The sequence below is a fragment of the Notolabrus celidotus genome, chromosome 17 (assembly GCF_009762535.1).
Source record: "Notolabrus celidotus isolate fNotCel1 chromosome 17, fNotCel1.pri, whole genome shotgun sequence".
In the NCBI taxonomy this organism is placed as follows: Eukaryota; Metazoa; Chordata; class Actinopteri; order Labriformes; family Labridae; genus Notolabrus; species Notolabrus celidotus.
This window is the reverse complement of record NC_048288.1, coordinates 12,973,568-12,994,237: the sequence shown is the minus strand read 5'-3', so window position 1 is coordinate 12,994,237 and position 20,670 is coordinate 12,973,568.

The window sequence follows — 20,670 nt, the reverse complement described above, 5'->3', positions numbered from 1 at the left end:
GTCTTGCCATAGTCTGTAGACTGATTCCAGGCTAAACATACACACAGGAACTCTAGGGTGAGTGGGGAGGGAAAGATAAGTATTCATCAACAAATAGCGTGGGGCTTCAGTGACTGATCATTTTAGTGATTGAGCATACTAGCGCATGTCGAGCATTCAACCATGCTGAGCACATAATCTTATTTTTGCCTTTCCCACAGGTTGATCAGGATGAATAAGAGAAGAAGTGTACACTACACTGAGTGACAGGAGGGACGGGGAGGACTCTGCTGCTTGTGCTGACTTTATAGATGAAAATAAATGTTGAAACAACAATAAAAACAAACAAAGTTCATGTAGTAATCAAGTTACTCCAGCTATTCAAGGCTTGTTTCTGATAAGTCCAGTCAATGAATTGCTTGACATGAGCCTTCCATCATATTCCATTGTCTTGGTAGTTCAAGTTCCTCCCTCAGCTTTTGTGTCACATCCTACAGCTAGTCATCTCAAAACCTAAGGAGCACCAAATGTCTCTATCAAGACATAAAGGGATGGTAATCGCATCACTTTGACTGTGACACTGCCTTAAAACAGCAGTCTGTAGAGAGTCTAAGATAAAGTGGACCTGCAGTATACTGAGGTCTACTAGGTATTTAACCTCTTAGTTGTCTCTGCCTTTGGAAGATCTGATCACAGCCTGATGCTCCTTCTGCCCTTTTAAAGCCTGTGGTCCAGTGGCTGTCTGTGACTCCTGGGATTGTACAGGAATCCTTACTGACGACTGATCAGACACTACGAGACAGCTTTAAGAGTGTAGATTGAGATCTGTGAGTCGTAGGAAGAAAACAAAGAACTCATTGGTTGTAAATTAAGGCACATTGATTTCTTCATGTTGTTTTTCCTGTTGGAGAACATTGTCCATTTTCTCCATAACTCACCATGGACTATAAGAGGCACCTTGAATAAGAGTCTTAAAAGATGAATAAAGCAAAGCAATGGTGGATTAAGAAGTACTCTAAATAAGGACTCCGGCAATGCCAAAGTGACTGAGATGGTATGACACAAGGACTTGTGTAAGACAATAACCCATAGTTCATAGCATTGTGACGTGAAAGCCTCATGCACTCAATCACTTTCCAGGTGACGTCAATGAAGTCCTTAAGGGCTCAGGGATTATTGTTCAGGGAGGAAACAGAGATTCAGCCATTAAGTACAGTATCTCTGACTAACAGCTGACCTGGTAGAAAATCCTGGACTTCAGGAACTTAAACAAGTTAAATCTTGTCCTCATTACATTTGATGGTTTGAACCCTATACTCTGCAGGGTTTTTCCATCTACCTCCCTTATCTCCCCCCTTAATTAACTTCCTCCTTCTTCTACCTTTGCTCTCCAACAGAACTGTTTGAATTATGTTGAAATGTGAACAGAGCTGTGTTATAAGTGCAATGATGCTTTTGTCCAAATGTATAGTTTCATGGAAAAGAGTCCTACCTTTTTATTTGAAGGGTAAGTACACGCTTCCAGACAGCAAGTCACCAATCAGTGTCTCATCTGTCTATCACTGTCTATCACCCCTACCTGCACTGGATGTGTATCCATGTCATAGAGATACAGGTGTACAGTGTCAGACCTAACAGAATTTAGTTGAGTATTCTGGAGCATGGGATATGTAGTTTCCCATAATTCAAAGTTAGATACCACTGGTGTGTGATTTTCTTTGCCTGGTGTTTCACTCTAGTCTTATATTCCCAATGCATGTTGCCTTACATGCACCTCCTAAAAAAATGTAACTACACATTAAAATAACGCAGACCACAAGCCGTATGATTGGTCCACTTCAACAGCTAACTTAACATGTGGGTCTCCCCAAGTTTCTATCCTAGATGCAATTATCTTCTCCATCTACACGCTCACATTAGGTCAACTCATTCAGAAACAGAATGTCTCATACAACTGCTACGCCGATGACACACAACTTTATCTTCCATGAAACCGAATAATCTAGGTCTCACCTCCCTGTTTTGCAGATATAAAAACTTGGATGGCTCAAAATGTCTTCCAGCAAAACTGAAGCCATGCTTTTTTTTCCTCAGGATGTAACCAAACTGGTTTATAATAATGACATTGACCTGTCCATCTTCATTAAACCATATGTTAAAAACCTTGGATTTATGTTCAATTTAGCTCTCACTTATGAGTCATAGGTGACTTTTTTCAGGTCTCACCTCAAAACTCACTTTTATATCCTAGCATTTGAGTCCCCTAGTCCTGGATAGGCAGCATAATTTGCATTTCCAATGCTGTATTTTCTTTGTTGTTTTTCTTGTCTCTTTTGTCTATAATTGTTTGGCTTCATATTGTGTTTTTTATGCACAGTACACCACTTTGGTCTGCTGTGATTTCAAATGTGCTTTATAAATTAATTTGACCATGTGGTGGATAATTCATGTATGACCGCTGGCCCTGTCCTCTGCCTACACTGATTCAGTGGCCATTTATCTTTTCTTGCTCGCAATAATAGCAGTAAGATCAACCACTGTTCAACATTTATCTGCTCCAACTCAAACATAATACACCCTGATTCAGTCACCATGGTTTTGTGTACACAAACAAGCAGAGAGCATAGCAGGACCGTGGCGTTATAACTAGCATACAAATTGCACTGTGGACTAGTGGTTTGGCAGAGTGTTGCGGCGTAATGTGGACACAATGCTCAAGTATTCAGTGCTTACTATGGCATCGGCCAAAGTCAATGCACAAGTATGAACCAGGCTCTACTGTTGTATTGAAATAACTGTCTCAGCAGAAAATGGACAAAAAGGTATTACTTTAGAATGTGTGAGCAGCACATCTGTTCCCAAATTATCTTAATCAGATATCAAAAGATGAGTTCCTGCCATTACTGCACCTTCAGGGGACGAGAACTATCATGTGAATTTCTCCCTGGTGGGGATTACATTTCCTACAGCTCTGGCACTGCCATACTGTTTTCATTCCAAAAGCATCAAATGCTAATAATTTGTCATGGCCCTTGGTCACCCATACAGATGCACAAGGTCCCTTTAAGCATCTGCTTGAATCTGGTTTTCAACCAAATGAATTTCAAATGCTTTGTCAGCATTAAAAAGGCCTAGAGACTCTGATTTCAGTGATATTGTAGAAGGAGTGACAGAGTCTGCATGAGTTTGTACCTGGGCAAAATACCATGGGACCTCCACCCAGACATTTGTGTCTTATGTCATGAAGCTGATTAAACCAACCTCATGATCATTTTCTAACCAGTGTGTCAGTTCTACCAGCAGCCTTAGACTATAGCAGCCTAACTACAGCTGGTCCAAGCTGGAGCCAGCCCTCTTAATAAGCTTTATCAAAAAGGAAAGTTTTACTGTGCAGCAGTAGCTTTGCTGAAAGTATACCCAGGATGCCCTAACAGAGCTGAGAAAATTTCACAGCTTCTGAGCAGAAGTCATGAGTTTAAACACTCCATGTAAAAGGCCTCTGACTTTTTCATCTCAGGAAATGTCTAGTATCCTTTCTTTTTGGAAAGAACTTCTCTACTGTGGCATGGGAAGAAAACAAAGAACAAATGTAGAGTGTATTTAATGAAAGTCCATTAAAAGCATGTCAGTTAACTCAAACAGATAGCCCTGTGACATGCAGGGTGATGCTTGGCCATGTGTCTCTGCATTGCTTGGAAATAAAGTTGTCAGTCAACAAGATTGCAAAGACCTCTGTAATATTGTGGCAGTGGGCTATAGGCTCCTGTGTGTGTGTTCAGAGATAGCAGGAGATATTCAGAGTGATGGTGGGTGATAACGCTGTAATGTTTCAGTGGATATTCTCTGTTGCTCTGTTGTTATTGGCATTGGCTGCAGTGACCCTGCTTTATTACTGCCTGACTTCCAGACTGCAAAAGTCCTTCTTCAATTTTTTTTGGGTGTCTTCCTGTCTCATTCTATTCCTGTCCCTTTCTTTGTCTGCTTTCTCTTGGGTATTTCTGTGCCACAACCAAAATGGCCCCCTGTTAAAACGAGCGAGAGATTGGCCCGAGCGGCTCCTGAGGAGTGACAGTAAGAATGTTTTAGAAATGAGGTGATGGACAAAGGGAAGCTGTAGGGGTCCATTTCCGCATGCTGGCCGGCTCTGCTATTTAGGCCCGGGGACTTTGCAGGAGGAGAGGGTACGAAGAATAAGCCAGGAAAAGGCAATAAACACTTTGTGAAATTGATGTGGAAGTAGGAAATTTGGGAAGCGTTGCAAGGGCAAACAGCATTGTATAATGTATTTGCTGACTTTCCTATGTATTGCTCAGCTCGCCAAGTATGATAAAATGAAATGCTTTTGTGTTCCTTTCTGCTATTGATTTTTCTCTTCTTCTTTTTTTTTTACCCATAAGCCATTAGCTGCCCAGTTTGATATGTAACAGCTGTTTTCATGGTTTACCTGTTTGTCTGAGATAAGTTCCTTCATTTGATGAAACAGGGGTGTTCTGCAGGAAAATGAGGCACAGGCCATTGAAGGACTCTGGTAAACATGGTCCCTGTTCCCGTCTCTCTAATTACAGCCCAGGTACAGAGAAATGTCAGTCAGAGAGGCAGATGGTTCAGGGGTTGTACCTCTCACTGACAAGCTCTTTTCCATCTCTCAGTCATTTTCTATTTCTGGTTCAAGCCTGGTCCTACAGTATATCATACAATGACTGCAATGTCATAACTTTATGACTGATGGCTGGAATACAATATCAAATCAGTTGATTTTCACTCAGAAAGTGGGTTTCACCAATTTCCAATCTCAAGCCAAACAAAATTTGATACACAGCTTTTATATGGTTCCTTCTCAACAAACCACAGTTACTGATCTTATAAATATTAAACATGTCATAAGATATGTCAAAATCCCTTGATTTTGATTTATTCCATTGTCGGTATCTCTCAGAATGAAGGTGCAAGGCTTGACATTAGAACTGGTCCTCTTCACAGTGTCATAGTTTAAAGGAGCTGCCGCCAACAGCTTTATCACGCTAGCATTCTCACTCCACTGCAAGTAAACACTCGGACACTGACTACATTGTGGGTTTTCCCTAAAGCTAGTATGTTTATTCCACCAGTTTCCAGCCAAAAGTCAACACAAAGAACAGAAAAGAAAACACATGGAGAGTCCAGGGAGAGTGACGGGGAGTATAAGAGCAGAAAGGAGAGAAAGTTCCCGCCACACTGGCGAGACCACTGAATTGACAGGAAGAGTGTTAATCAGACAGTTGCTATATGCATGCAAGGGACACTATGGTGTCATATTTAGCAGACAGTGGCTCACAAGAGTCATACTCACAAATGCATTCAGAAAGGTCCATTCACTCATTCTTACTGTTCATACTAACTGCTCCCAGCATTTCAGTGAGATCCTCAGACCACAGGGAAATGTGAAAGCATATGGGTGAACAAGTCCACCAACTGGTCTATTTTCCTATATTCCACTTGGCAGAGGGTAAAGTTGTGTTTATGTTTGCTTCCATGTTTGAGAGCTGTAAAAGTATGCAACATCTGCTTGGTAAGTCTGCTCCTCTCATTGGTTGTAGGTATTCCGTTTGAGGCAGTCAGACCTAGGATTGTAATCAACAATCATGGTTGATATTAATTAATCATTTAGCAGCAGTAAAACAGACATTTTGACACCACACACAATTTGGACAAATAATTGGTTACAACAAGGCTTTAATCCGGTCATGATCGGGTCACACACTGCGGTAAAGGCTTGCTAGTTAGCTGATTATTAGGTCTTCTTCTTTTGCTGCTGCTGCTTCTTTGTCTCCACTTTAAGGTGGGTGGCAACCAGCGTTAAGAAGCCAATCTGTATCGGTTTCTCTACCATCTTTCACTTCATCCCCAAAAAATGTAATCGCCTTCACAACTCTTCTGGCTAGGAGATTGATCCTGATGAGGTGGAAATCTCCTACACCCCCCTCCCATACACACTGGATTCATGATGTATTATTTTATCTTAAATTAGAAAAAAATGATTCTGTCTCTTAGGTAGGTCCAATACGTTTGTAAAGGTCTGGGGCCCCTTTCTTGAATATGTTCAAAGGTCTACACTTTCAGATATTCCAAGTTAGAGCAAGATGAAATGAATGTGGAATGTAAGCAGTGTGGTAGAATGTGGCAGCATGGGCTCTTTATTTATTTTTTTTAAATTTGGTTTAACTTAACTTATGATGTTTTTGTTTGGTTTGCTGTTTTCTTTTTTGTTTTAATTTGGAAATTTTGGATGTGTGTATGTTTGTATGTCTATATATTTATATATATATTTCTGTTTATGTGTATATTTGTATTATTAATATTTTTTATCAAACTTTTATCATTATTTTTTCACCTTTATTTATTTATTTATTTTTCCTTATATTTTATGTTAAAGCTGGAGTTACAAGTGTGGTCATTGTTATTTTTAATGTTATCTGTTCGACATCAACAAATATTATAATATAATAATAATTTAATCATATGTACATTGTTGATGCCACTAAACAAAAGGCGTTCGTATATGTATCTGTCACCATTATTGTAAAATCCTGTGAATGCTAATAAAAATAAATAAATAAATAAAATAAAAAGAAGCCAATCAGGCCTAAAATCATCCTGTGTGTGGCCAGCCTTAGAAAGATATGTCGCCGTTTGGTCATCTCTAAATCCCTAAAGGTGATGATGTAGCCGAGAGCACAGAAAGCTGAATCTCTGTCCAGTTTGCCTGTACAGCCCAATACAGCCCTTTTATTACAAACTCACATATTTGTGTTCATTGCACAGATCAATTTTACTGACATTTGACATTATAAAAGAAAATTGAAATTTCTGGAGCTCTCATATTTTCTATCGGCAAATTGTAATCTGATTCCATACTTCTGTTCCTTTCAAAAAATGCTTTCACACCTGGCTCCAGTCATGTAATGAATGACCTATGTTGTGTGTAACTTAATGGTTGGAGATTTATCAGTACAACACACTGTCATATCAGAAAAACATGCACAATTTTCATAATGCAGCATCTGCCACATTAGACGACATGTGGAGCTTTAGGCTGTGCAAGAGGCTTTTACAAGCATTTTAATGGACTTCATACATGAATAAAAGACATAAAGCAAAGTGAGCTCATGAACTGTTGCCAGTTAACTAGGTATTATTATGGTGTGTGTGTGTGTGTGTGTGTGTGTGTGTGTGTGTGTGTGTGTGTGTGTGTGTGTGTGTGTGTGTGTGTGTGTGTGTGTGCGCGCGCAACAGTTAATTATAAATACCTTTCAGTTGTCATGGCATCATTAAAATCGAGCGTCTGGAGTCGACTGGAGTGTAATTTCTTTCATTACTGTCTCATCTGAAGTTGGTCTCCGGCCTCACTTAACCTCACTGTAGGGTCAGGACGATTAGATCATACACAGGCTCAATAAATGCATTACAGTCAGGAGGAAACATACTGCAGGGCAGTGATTTCTATCACTGCTCTTCTAATTGCTTTGCAGAAATAAAGAACAGTTATAGTTCCAGTTTTTCACTTACAATGTCAAAATGAAACAGGAGCAGAAGAGGCCACTTTAGGAGAAAAAAAACCCTAAAAGTAATTATTGTGATTTGTCTTCTTAATGTAGGATCTTTGGGGGAAAAGAGTTTGTTGTCAGTGCTGCAGCACTTTTTCTTGATGGTAATTAAAGTGGCTGTAAAACGGAGCACAGAGGAATCAGAGAGCTGCATGACTTCTAATCTGTGGAGGTTTGGTTTGTTCCAATAAACATGAAATGCTAATTAGCTCAAACACGAAAGTCTATGTCGATAATTAGGGCAATGGGAGGAATGCCAATTAGTGGACCAGTGAAGTGACAAAGAGCCGTGCTGATACAGGGTGGTCTGCTACTTGTTGAGATCGCATGGACCTGTCTTTAACCTCTGCACAGAAAACACTTAAAAGTTTTAATTTTTCATTAACAATGGCGCAAAGTTCCCTGAAATCATGATTTAGAGCTTCTTTGCATAAATTGAAACTGCTATTTAAGCAGTTTGTAGTTGTAGTTCATTCAAAATGCAGAACAATACACCTGGGACTTGTTTGCATAATATCTCATGTAGGATGGAAAGTAAATGTGTGAATCTAAATTGTAAATATTTAATTGTATGGGCAAATAACATGCAGAATACCTGCCAATTTTCTCTAGACCATTCTCTTCAGTGTTACATATGTGATATTGAAATACAACATGCATTGGAATCTATTGGTGTCATCATACTAACATTTAAAGAAGGTTTTAAAAAAAATTGGCCTGAGGGCAAGCATATATTCTACATGAAATATGACATGTTTACACTTGTAAGGTCGGCTGCATGATGCCTGTGGAATGGCTTGATTTTCATTTCAACGTCCGTGTAAGCGGAGCTGACTTTTCAGACCACAGCATGAGCAGCACGTCGGACCCACATCTCCAATTTATCTCTTACACCAAAATTCAAGAAAATGGAGGGCTCGTCTATTTTTTTCCATGAACTGTGAGTGGATGGTAGCCAAATAGAGAGAACAATTATAAGTTGAGGGCTGTATTAAAGCTGCTGTTGGTAGGAATGGTGTCAAAAACGTTACTTTTTTCCTGCTGGGCTTGGAAAAAAGGTCATAATGCTCATCAGTACTCATCGGTAAGTGGAGTAACTTTAAACTATTGCTAAATCTCTGCGTTTTCCAATGTCTTTGTTGTTATTATTCCCCTCATTCCCGTTATGACAGACCAATCATAGCTTATCTCCAAACCTCTGTCCTGATTGGTTAAGGGGCGGCCCCTACTACGTCCTCCGATTGGTTATGAGTCCGAATCATGACTGTACACGCCGATCTGTGTTGGGGGGCTAAGAGTAAATCTGGTTGGGAGGGATAGTGTTGACATTCAAAGTCCCTCTCTCTGAACAGATGTTTACTTTGTGACTACCAACAGCAGCTTTAAATTTGTTGGTTAAATTATAGTATGTTAGTTACAAAGATAGTATGGTGGTAATTCCTGAATGCCTTTCAAAACAGAAGCCCACCCTTTTGTTTGTTGCTGTGGAGAGACTCTCCTTTTATTTCCATCAATGCTTTATCTCTGAAGTTTTGTCCAGCAGTCATTTGAGGCTCTTTATTCAAGTCTGCTCAACTTCTGTAGGGAAAAAGAGTTGTCACAAGTCACATTCACTTCAGGGAGGCTAAGTTAATTATTAAATAACTCCAGGTCATGGGAAATATTTCCTCTTGTGCAATCTCCCTCTCCTCTGCATCCATTTATCAGCCCCTCTCTCTGCTCAGCTGGTGTATGTGTGAATATAGCATCCCCCTGATATGGAAATCAATACATAAAACAGATTCATAATTCATGTAGGCTTTAAGTACATGATTTTACTGATCAAATGACGTCAGGTTATGTGAGATATATTCCAGTACGATCTCCCATCTTCCCTCCTCACTCTCTGTCACTGTGTGTGTCTGTATAGATACAGCAAACAGCCTGTCATTATGTTGATTAGTAGATCACATGCCTCTTCACACTTTCCTGTAAATAATTTATCCTGACACTTTAATAAAGCCAAGAAGTATTTATAATGCACAATTTAAGGCCTTATATGTATAACTTGTGGGAGAGACAACATGCTTCCAGTCTGAAGCCGCCATAGGGTCAAACAGAAATAAGGTTCTGAATCCACCCTGTTACCATCCTCAGGGTTCTGTCTCAGGCTTCTGCTGTTTCTATTTGTGGTGTAGTCTCCGTGCCTAGTAGGTTAAGCTGAGTGAGCTATCGAACATCCTCAGTGGATCCTAGCATTCGATGTCACTTGTGGCATTGATACTCTGGCTGTCCATCCAGTTCTACCTGATCCCACCACACCTCCTCTTTCCACTGTCATCCCCTAGTCACCTGCCATCCGAGTCCAAGTCATCTTAAAATGAACCATCAGGTCACTCTTATGGAGTCAATGACTTGTTTATCTGTGTCTCTGGAGTGCCCTAAGTTAGCTTGACACATTACTTATTGCAACTTTGATTCGTGTGGCATTCATTCTTAACTTTATAACAAGACACTTGCCATGTTTCATCAGGAGATAAGGCACTAGGTTTAGTTTATTTTCTTGTTATGCTTTTTGAGCCACATGAAGGTAATTCCCTTTGTTATTTGCACAGTAGTTTATTGGTGGCTGCTACAGCTGCATTTATGTTAGATTAGGTAAGATTAGGTTAAACAGTTTGGGTTTATTTCATTCATTTCTTTGTCTACAAGGTAAGTCTATGTGGGAGAAAGGTATGAAGCTGTTCTGTTTTGTTTCATTTGACACCACCCGCAGGCCTTCCACGCCTCTGTCCTCTGCTTCTGACTCCCTTTTGTGTTTGTACTTTAGAGGACCAAAGCTTACAAAAATTGTGTTCCTCTAATTTGTGGGTTTTTCACCAATAAGCAGCTTATTTGCCTGAGAACACCCGCGTTGTGTTGCTTCCCTAGACTCACTGGGAGGTGTAACACAGCCAAAAACCAAAGACAGTAACAACTGGTTTGAAATGAAGATAGGATAATCAAATTTGGTCGCAAAAGACACCAAAAAAAAAAAAGATATAGCAGAATGATACGCAACACTTTACATGCAGCTGTGGTTAATAATAGGGACAACACTGTTGCTACCTTCTATTGTTGCTCCAACAGAGATGTGTGTTTGTAGGGAGCAACTTTCACACATGTGGCACTTTGGTGGATATTTCTGGCAGAAGGACTTTGTTTTGGAACATGTCGATTAGCATCCCAATTCAGCAGTGTTGACAAAAAACGACAAGAAAATAAAATGTTGATATTGTGCTAAAAATAAGCACACCATGTTACTAATCTCTAGTCTTAGTAGAGGCCAGTAGTGGTGCTTTACGTTGGTTGCCACTCACCAGTAAATAGAGTTCAGACAAAGAAGCTTCAGCAGCAAAAGAAGAAGACTCAGTAATCAGCTGGCTAGCAAGTCTTTACCAAGGTGTGTGGCTACTATCGCAGCGCAAATCATGTCAGAGGAGATGATAAATGAAAGTGATGTACTCTATCCCCACCCAAAAAAGATTCCTTAACAATTTAGGAGTTTTTGGGATTTCGTAAGAAAGAATTGGTGTCTATGGTCACGACATGACAACCTTAGTCATCGTCAAGAAGCAGCTGTGTGGCACATACAATGGTTTATAATTACGGATGCAACGATATCAAAATCTCACGGTGTTAAGGCCGCGGTATTAAGGCCACGGTAAAAATAAGATGACTTTGAAAAAATGTCAAAGTGTGGACAATTAAGTGCCAGGAATGATAAGGATAAACACACTCACTGTAATTGAACACAAACATAATGCTCAAATGTTCTAATCACATTTATTACTACCAACAGAGATTTTCAAGTGCAAAGAACAGTGCAGGCACATCCAGTGTTTCAACTAACAAGCAAATAAAACAAACTTTCAGTTGAGTGTCTTTAAGCTGACTGGAATTTTGTACCTTGGCTCAAGTGCGTTCACCAACCTTTTAAATCCCTCATTGTCCACCACTAAAAATGGCTGCAGGGTGATGATTCATCAAGTGGCTTCTCATATCACTTGTATTCCCCGACTTGTAGACGATCGCGGCCTGGCAGTGTCTTCAAACAGTTTTTTTTGCATGTCCGTCATGTTTTCTCCTCGATTGTTTTTTACTTCAAAACCAAAATGCGTCCATACTTCTGATTTAAACTTCACATGAGGTTCCACTAGTTTAAGTTTTCCGCTCCGCTCCCCCTGTGCGCACTCCGCCATCTCTTCCTGCACTGCGCAGGGGATCATGGGAGATGATGTTTGCTTCTCAGACCGGCCCACTCAATGGCGCCAGAAAAAAACTACACTAGCGGGGGTACTCCGAGTTCCATGCCACGGTATTATTGTGAGAATTTTGATACCGAAATACCGCGATATTTACAATACCGTTACATCCCTATTTATAATCGTAGATTTTTTTGGGGTATGTTCAAAGTGCTACATTATGTTTGACGATACCCTTTCAAATAGACACTGTGAAATTGATCTTATTATTAATATTTTTTTATAATTATTTTCATAATTATTATTATTACCATATTTTGCATTTTATAATGGTAATTATTTCCACTGTAAAAATGGTACTTGCACCATAAGCTGCATTATACTTTTAGTTTTACTAATATTTCTGTTATAAAATTAATCATTTCAGTGAAATTTGAAAGTGAATGATTTCAGGTAAAAGAAATCATCCATCACCCATCAGACACACACACACAGGTACACACACACACACACATCAGTCACATTTTATCTGCTTGAACGCAAATAACATTCAGAGTCACAAGTGTCCCCGCGCCCTTTACTCATCAATACCTCACCTCGTCTCAGTCTATGTGAATGCCTTTAACAAGCCGACGGCAGTGCCTCTGCTCAGGCGGAATAACAGGATGCACAACAGCTTTCCAGCAATTACTACATCTGATATATAATTTCACCCTCCTCTTGGTTTACAAGCTGTGGAAAAAACAGTAATAATTCTGCATTTGGATGGGGGTTATTAACCGCCGGCCACAGGTGCTGTGAGGCTGACACTCCCCAAGCTCAGGAGGTAATGAGAGGTAACACCTGCCATATATAAAAGGTGTGTGGATCCGTGTGTGCGTGTACGTATTCGCTTGTGTGGTAGAGGTTGACAGCTCAATGTAATTTGGACAATATAATTAGCAGGGCTGGACAGCTGCTGAATAACCTGACTATTTATGCTTTTAATGGGTTCTTTAGGGTATTGTGTTCACGCTGGCACTGCTTGTCCTGGTCATGATTATAAAATCAAGGATGCAGAGAAACTAATCTCGTGAAGCCCTTCAAAAGCAAAACGGATTTATTCCAATGTTTGACTCAAATATGTCAGTTGAAAACAACATGAACTTATAGGTGGTCTACGTCTTCGCTAGCTAGAGTGCTAACAAGGGATGTGTCTGTTTTATCGGTTAAGCATAAAAGTCATCAGCCTTGCCAGTCTGTCTTTAATACTTTAATCATTGTTGGCCTAAAATGTCAGCCAAATGTTATGCCTTAGCTTCAGCACAGACCCCTGCAACGAGCTGGGGCTGTAGCTCCAGTCAATAGCTACTGCCACAAGGCATCAATGCTCTTATACCCTGATTTAAACAATCACAGACAACGGAAGACATCTTGTTGTGCGATGCAGTTTGGTATTATTTTGATCTTGAAAAATAGAGATCAAATTGTATTCATGTCTGGTTAGACTGGACCATCACCACTTTACCAAAAATATGTGACCAGCACAAGCTTTTAGATGACTACAAAATTAGTTTGTCGGGGGGCACCAATAGTGCTAACCAGTGGTTTTGTCTGAACTCTGGTTTTGTATTTGTTTGTTTTTTTAAATTATGTTTTTGGGGCATTTTTTGCCTTTAATGACAGGACAGCTGAAGAGAGACAGTAGAAAGTGGGGGAAGCGATGCAGCAAATAGTCAGCTGGCCAGGACTCAAACCGGCAACCTCTGCAACGAGGACTGTAGCCTCTATACGTGGGGCGCTTAGACCGCTAGGCCACCAGCGCCCTGTGAACTCTAGTTTTATACTTCTGCATCCAATCAACACTGTAGCCTACTCTCGATCAACATAGACCTGTTTCAACGCAGAAGCCTATGCAGTCATCATGCCCTGTGATTGGTCCACTGGACACCATCATATTTCCTGCATTTACAACATTTACAGAATCACTGACAGAATCACTGACATTAGCCGTACATCCCCTCTGATCTCTTCTCTATTCCTTTATAATAATTTCTGTAGGATCAGTGAATCCAATTTAACTTAATATGCTCTGATTGGTCATAGTTCCTCGTGGACAAGCAAGCAGAAAATGTAGGGAGGCCAGAAACAGGCGTTCTGATTAGGTATCACACTGCCTACAAGCTTAATGGCGGAGTATTGAAGAGCGAAACAGACGGTCCAGTGTCTAAGTAAGCTGTGCTCATAGCTGGGTCGATCCCTGCTGCGTAGAGTCATCACAGAAGTATAAACCAGGCTTGATGGTTTAAAAATTAGAAATCATGAAAGTGTTGTCCAAAAAATATGTTTGTGTGAGCGAGTAATAAGTCACGCTATGATAAAACTGGATGTTTGGCAGCAGTATGTGGGTTCAGTGACAACATGAGTGCATGGACAAAATTGGACACCATACTGGTCTTCATTTTTTACATTGTGTGTCATGGTTGGAAATTGGAAATGCATCGTGTTTGGATGTATTTTGTGTATTAATATGGGTACAGACTGTTTTTAAATGTACCTGTGACCTCCTGCCACTCTTTGTGCCCAGAATCAGTTTGAAGTGTAAAGTAAATCAGTTGATACTTTACAAGTCCGCCATATTTAATCAACAGCCAAAATGTTTTAAAGCCTGTTTTTTGTTGTTGTGGGGACACTCTGGATGTTGGATGAGGGAACATTTCGAATTACAAAGTGTTGCACACCCCACCAGCTCATGAAAGATGTCCCTTTACTGAAAAGCAGCTGGTTTTGAACCACAAGCTTTTGGCTGGCTTCAAGGGGCAGCCCTGTCAATACTGTGGGCCTGAGATGTGTTGTGCACAAACACATGAATGCCACAGTTGCCACTGCACCACAAGTCATGTTTGTTGGCATCTTAACTTCCCTCTCTTTTGATGAATATATATAAAGTCAGAGAGTGGCGTCAAAGGAAACCGGCCACATTGATTTGTGCCCACGCCAGGTTATCCTCAATGGAATAAACTGTGTGACAGAGGGAGCTGTCACTTAAAGCAATATGACGCTTGTCACTCACCCAGAGAGAGCAGCTCACCAACTCTGGCTCTATGCTTTTCTATAGAAAGGAGAGTTGTATCTGTGTCAGAGCACATGAATACACTCAGTCATGGTAATAATTGTCATTTTAAAGGGTCACACAGGTGATAAATAAAAGGTCATCATTTAAGCAACATTGGCTGAGCTATCCTGATTTAATGTTCTGCTTTAAGTCTCCATGACTAGACTTCAATAAACCCTTGTTTTGTATATTTCCCACAATGCATCTCAGTGTGATCTTGCAAGTAAAAGACTGTCTATCTAACCATATTTCCCCAGGTCTAGGTGGTGAGTCACAAAGTAAACCACATCTTCTGATTAGGGCTATGAGATGTGATTTAAATCTCCAGAAAGCACAGGAGACTCTCTCTACTGAGCCTCAGAAGACATTACTGTTTTCACAGGTTGAGTACTCAGACGAGGGGCTAAATGGATATTTCACACTCTGATACACCAACTTTCCCTTTTTTTTCTGGAAAAAATTTGTCTTGTGAATTACACTGCGCTGGAATGTAAAATATGAAACTGTGTTTTCCGCATGTTAAACTCCTGAATCGTGTTATTTGTGGCCCTGAAGTATTGACAGTGCATCAGAGCAATAACCCATCAATGTTGTGTTGTCAAAAGTAGTTTTTGGGGCACATTTCTTGTCTACTGTCAAAGTTTGTGTTAGATCCTGTAGTTTACCACTTTCATATTTGTTGTCTTTTATCGATCAATAAATCAATCTTTTTCTATATAGCGCCAAATCACAACAAACATTGCAGGTCTAGACCATACTCTATGTTAAATTATTAATAAAGACCCAACATCAAGACAGGATAAGATCCAGTACCATCTTACAGACAGGACTCAGTCTGATCTCATCTTAATCCACCTCGAGCAGAACCAGACTCATGTTAGACAGCCATCTGCCTTGGCCGGGTTGGAGTTGAGTAAAATAAGGAATCATTTCTGAAGAGTAGGATTGTTGGCTTGGTCCATTCACAGTGGGAAAAAAAGGAACAGGACAAAAACAGCAAAAAAAAAAAATTTGATTACACAATTACTTGTAGGTTTGGGTTAGGGTTAGAATACAGTCACAGTAAACGATACAGCAGCATTTAAAGACTTGTGAGTGGACAGAAAATGTTAACAGACTCTGAAAGGGATGAGACCAAAAATGTGGCTCAGGTTCAGAGTTGATTCTCTTGTTCTGATTTATGGTCCCATTGTCTTACTTTTGGAAGACAATGGGAAATGGAAATGTTCAGTTAAATGTGAGTTTTAACAGTAAAGTTGGCTCATTTCAGATAGGACATTGAATATTGAGTGGGTTTTTGTAGCCAGTGTTGTGCATGAATGGTTCAATTTGCAACTCATGAACAGGAACTTGAGCATACATAGTTCACTCTGGAGTCTGAACTACCATTAATATTGGAGAGTTGCTTAGAGTTACCTGTGTTTTATGGCAGCCAAAGTTAGTAGGCATTTTAATATTTGTATAAGGCTCTATATTAGAGTAATTCAGTTTAGGGAATTTTTAGTTTGGGAAATGTCAATGATTGGGGGCGAGGGATTGAAACATAGGATGCTCTGCAGAAAAATAATTGAGGTGCAGCTTAAAAAAAGAAAGAACGTGAACTATTCCTTTTTTTAATCTGTGTGAGCTCAACTTTGAGCTAGCTAATTGTTCCTTGATCGACACTGGTTACAGCAGAAGGAGACCCTAACATCAGACTGCCACAAGATTCTTGTGCTGTCGGGCACCGTGCAACAACCACCGCTGGACAGCTGAAGTCATGTGAGTCAAGGTTTTCCAGCAGTAATTACTGATCAGTGATGATCCTCCTCTCCTCATCCATGTTGTCTTTATCGTCCTCTGAAAACCTCTGACCTGTTGACTCCAAGCCTGGCTAGGCTCATCATGACGGTTTGTTGTTGTAGTTAAGTAAAAAACAATCTGGCTATAATACAGAGTTTGTTATTCTTAAAAACTAACCGGATGTTTTATTTTTGTTCTGCTGCCTGACTTCCTGTCCCGCTCGATCTGCTCCGGATCAGAGATGGAGCCGGAACGCAACGTAGCGGATCCAGTGGAAGTTAAAACATTGACTAGAAAAGAAACCTATCAGATCCGGGACCATGACGGAACATAGAAGGACTGGACATTGATCTGGTGGAATTTGGCTTTACGAGGACAACCCATCTGATATGATTATATACTAAGACTAAGAGTTAGTGGAAAGGTTTGTGCATTGTAGCCTGGAAGCTGAAGGCCTGCCTCAGTCCCACACCTTTGCCTGTAGTTAGTTCGACTTTAGGTTAGTTGGAGCCATAATGTTGCAACTGGCTTCATAACCCCTCCTCGGAGAAACCAATGAGTGACATCACTTAGACTACACTTACATTTTATACAATTCTGTAGTATCATGTATGATATTACAGCCTTGTCTCGCTCTTAATAGGTTACTCACTGCACTGCTTAATGGACAATGAATTGATCCATAATCCATTTAGCCCTGTTAACTGGCACCTTCAAGGTTCTAATTTATGTTTAATGTGTTTTACAATCAATATTGGTAGTTATAATTCAATTTTTCTAATAGAGCCTTGGGGTTTGACTCATCCAGCAAATTGTTGTTCTACTGTTCTTATACTTTCATCCATTACACAAGCTCCATACTCAACACACCGGGGTCAATTGATGCTATTCCTGTTGGGGGTTTATAGACAACCAGCTAACGTTCTAAAGAGGTAATAAGTCTAACTCTATATGCAAAGGAAAGCAGGAAAGAGAGTAAGATGGTGTGTATGTATATAAATTATATTTACATCACATTGTTAGTCAAATATTTTTTGATTATGGTGTTGACTCAGGTTGTAATTGCTTGTTAACAGACAACACACTGCAAGGATCCTGATTCATCTTATCTGATGACGTGCCTCGAACCAGAGTGCAGTGAAGAATGAGCTTTGATCCAACTCCAGCAATACACTATCACTGGTATAATTGACGATGCGCTCCACCATTGACAAGAGACAAAGCACACATTTAGCTGGCCCATTTAGTCGGCCCACTGAGGCTTTCAGCCGCTCCCACGCTGCTGATCAGTCGCTGTCACTGCATGCATCAGAGATGAGCCTCCATAGCAGCAGGGCTATTTGAAATCAATGGGGTCATAACTGTGGCGTAAATAGATAGAAAATTGGGCTGCTCGCTAGAGGCCAGAGGAGCATGTGGCCTACATCAATAGCTACTACCCCAAGTGGAAGAAGCAGCGCTCTCCAAGCTCGGGCTCCAAATTGAATTCCAGGGATAGATAGATGGGAAAATGAAAACATTGATAAACCTCAATGAGCTGCATGAAAGCTTCAAATATGTCATTTTTTTCTACAATCAGCAGCATGCATGGGGCATATTTTGATACCAGGACATTGGATTCTGTGTACTGTACACTGTGTTCTATTTGATAATATGAGAGCAGCCAAATTGGCAGCTGGAAGATGATGGATTGTTGTTGTTATGAATGGCAGCAGTAATGCTGTGTGCCGGGGGAGCAGTTGGACAATGTGGAAAGTCTAAACGCTACAAAGGCTACTAGAACAGCAGGAATGATCACAATTGGTTATATACAATCACCTCTTTACAAGCAATTTGAAAATAGTAGGATTGATGTTGAATTATTTATTTTTCAAAGCTGGCTTTACAGTAGGAAGACAAAATGGTGTGGATACTTTTCTTCCCTCCACATGTTTTATTCACGTCTTTATTCCACAGCTGCAATCATGGCGGCTTTGATAAAATGAGTCAAGCTATGCACGTTGTTTGAAATAGAGGTGAAGAGGTGGTTACATTACAGCATACTCACTGTATGTGCATCTGTCTGGTCTTACCGCCATTTTTAGATTTGCTTGTTTGGGAAAACAACCCAACACTTTCACTTGAAGCCAGTGATTCACTAACATGGATGGAAATCACATAATTTATTGTTTGTTTCGCTCCACAGTGTCGGACAGTTCGGTTTGTGAGCGTGAGCAGGAACTCTATGCCCTGAAACTCACAAAAGACCTAACACAGTTTCTTTGGAGACACTTTAAACTATCTCTCTTGTTTCCCAGATTAACACACCTCATGTTAAATTAAGAGATTCAGTGTTATAGATCACCTAAACTTACATAGTGCTCTTTAAGTCTTCCTGAACCTCTGCATCTCTGCATAATCGTGCTCCTATCCAATTTCCCATGAGGCCATATAAACAGCATGCAGCAGCTTTGGTGTGTGTTGCAAAGAGGTCATCAAGCCTTCACTGGAAGACTCTACTGCAGAGCAATGAAAACAAACTGATTCCACTTCTATCATGGAGCAGAGACAGATACACATAAGAGGACAGTAGCTGTAAGAGAAAGAAAAGTTAAGCGCTAGCTAAAAATGTGTGGATAAGTTGAAAAAGGAAATTACATAACAATTAAGGGATATATATTATCAGCACTAATTCAAAATACAAACATGTTGGCGAAATACCTTGTTTAAAAGATTATTTAATTGATTTAAAGTGATTTATATTTACAGTTTTTTTTATCATCATCCCAGAGATTTCACGTCAGCTAGCGTTCCATGGCCATGGATTCTTATCTCCCTGTTGCAGTCGATTTAACATCAAACTGTCCTCATCCAGCTCTCCTACTTCTCTGAGCTCTGTGGTTCACACACCTTTAAAAATAAACGAGGTAAAATGTCCCAACTTTTAATTCTGCTGCTATCATCACCATTGCTTACGGTTCAAATATCTTTGTAGAGATCGGTAACTTAAAGTTTCTTACACCGGCTACTCTGTCGTTGCTAATATTGCTGGATGGGATACAATATGAAAATCTCAATTAAGCATGCTAACCGAAACTAGCGTTTTAGCCACATCGTTTTGATGTGAATGGAAACTAGCAGTTCTACCTCACCTTATGGCCTATGGTGTCAATAAGAAGAAGCGAAATGTGCCGGAACTCTTTTCCGCGGATTGCTTTGACATGACGTGATCAGTTTGCCTCTGGTGTTGCTATTGTCAGTGTAAGTTAATCATTGTCATCAAGGGGCTGTCAGAATCAAGAATCTTACACAAATGGAAGATCAGTAAGAAACCCGGATAATAAGTAAATTAATTCCGATCTGTGTCATCATCCAGCTGTTTCTGTTTGTGTCCTCTTTCTGCCCAAATGCCATCTTCCTTTGACTAATTTCCTCATCTATCCAACGCTGTAGAGACTTGAGCGTTCGCTTTAATTTGACATCACTCTTGTGAAAACAGAGGGGGGAAGAAGTAACACCTGCAAAAAGATGTGGGCATCACATTATGCATCATGGGCACTTTAGAAGCTATTGTGAATCGCCAAGAAAAAGTATACTTTGGAGAGGACAGGATAGGGTACTGGTAGCTGGTAAGAAGTTCTGGTATGCCAAGGGGTTGAATTTAGACGTGGGTTCTGGCCCATTTAAAGCCCTGTTTTTTGTCACATTCACTGACTATATTTAAAATAGACAACATGCCTTCTTTCTACCCATGGGGAGATGTGAGGCCAAAAAAAACACCTTGATAGGCAAACAAATTGTGTTGGTGGAGCCTCAAGACTGACACCACACCCTTGCAGCTCGCCAAAACATGCATTAAACTTACTTAAAACGCTACAGGAGGACACATTTGTCAATGCAGGCTCCTGCAATGTTCTGTGCTTGATTACTATCAATAATACCTCCACGTATTATCAGCGAGGTAAAAGCATGTTTTGTTTAGCATCATGGGTGTCACTTTTGTGCATGACTTGGCTTCCCCAGCGCAGTA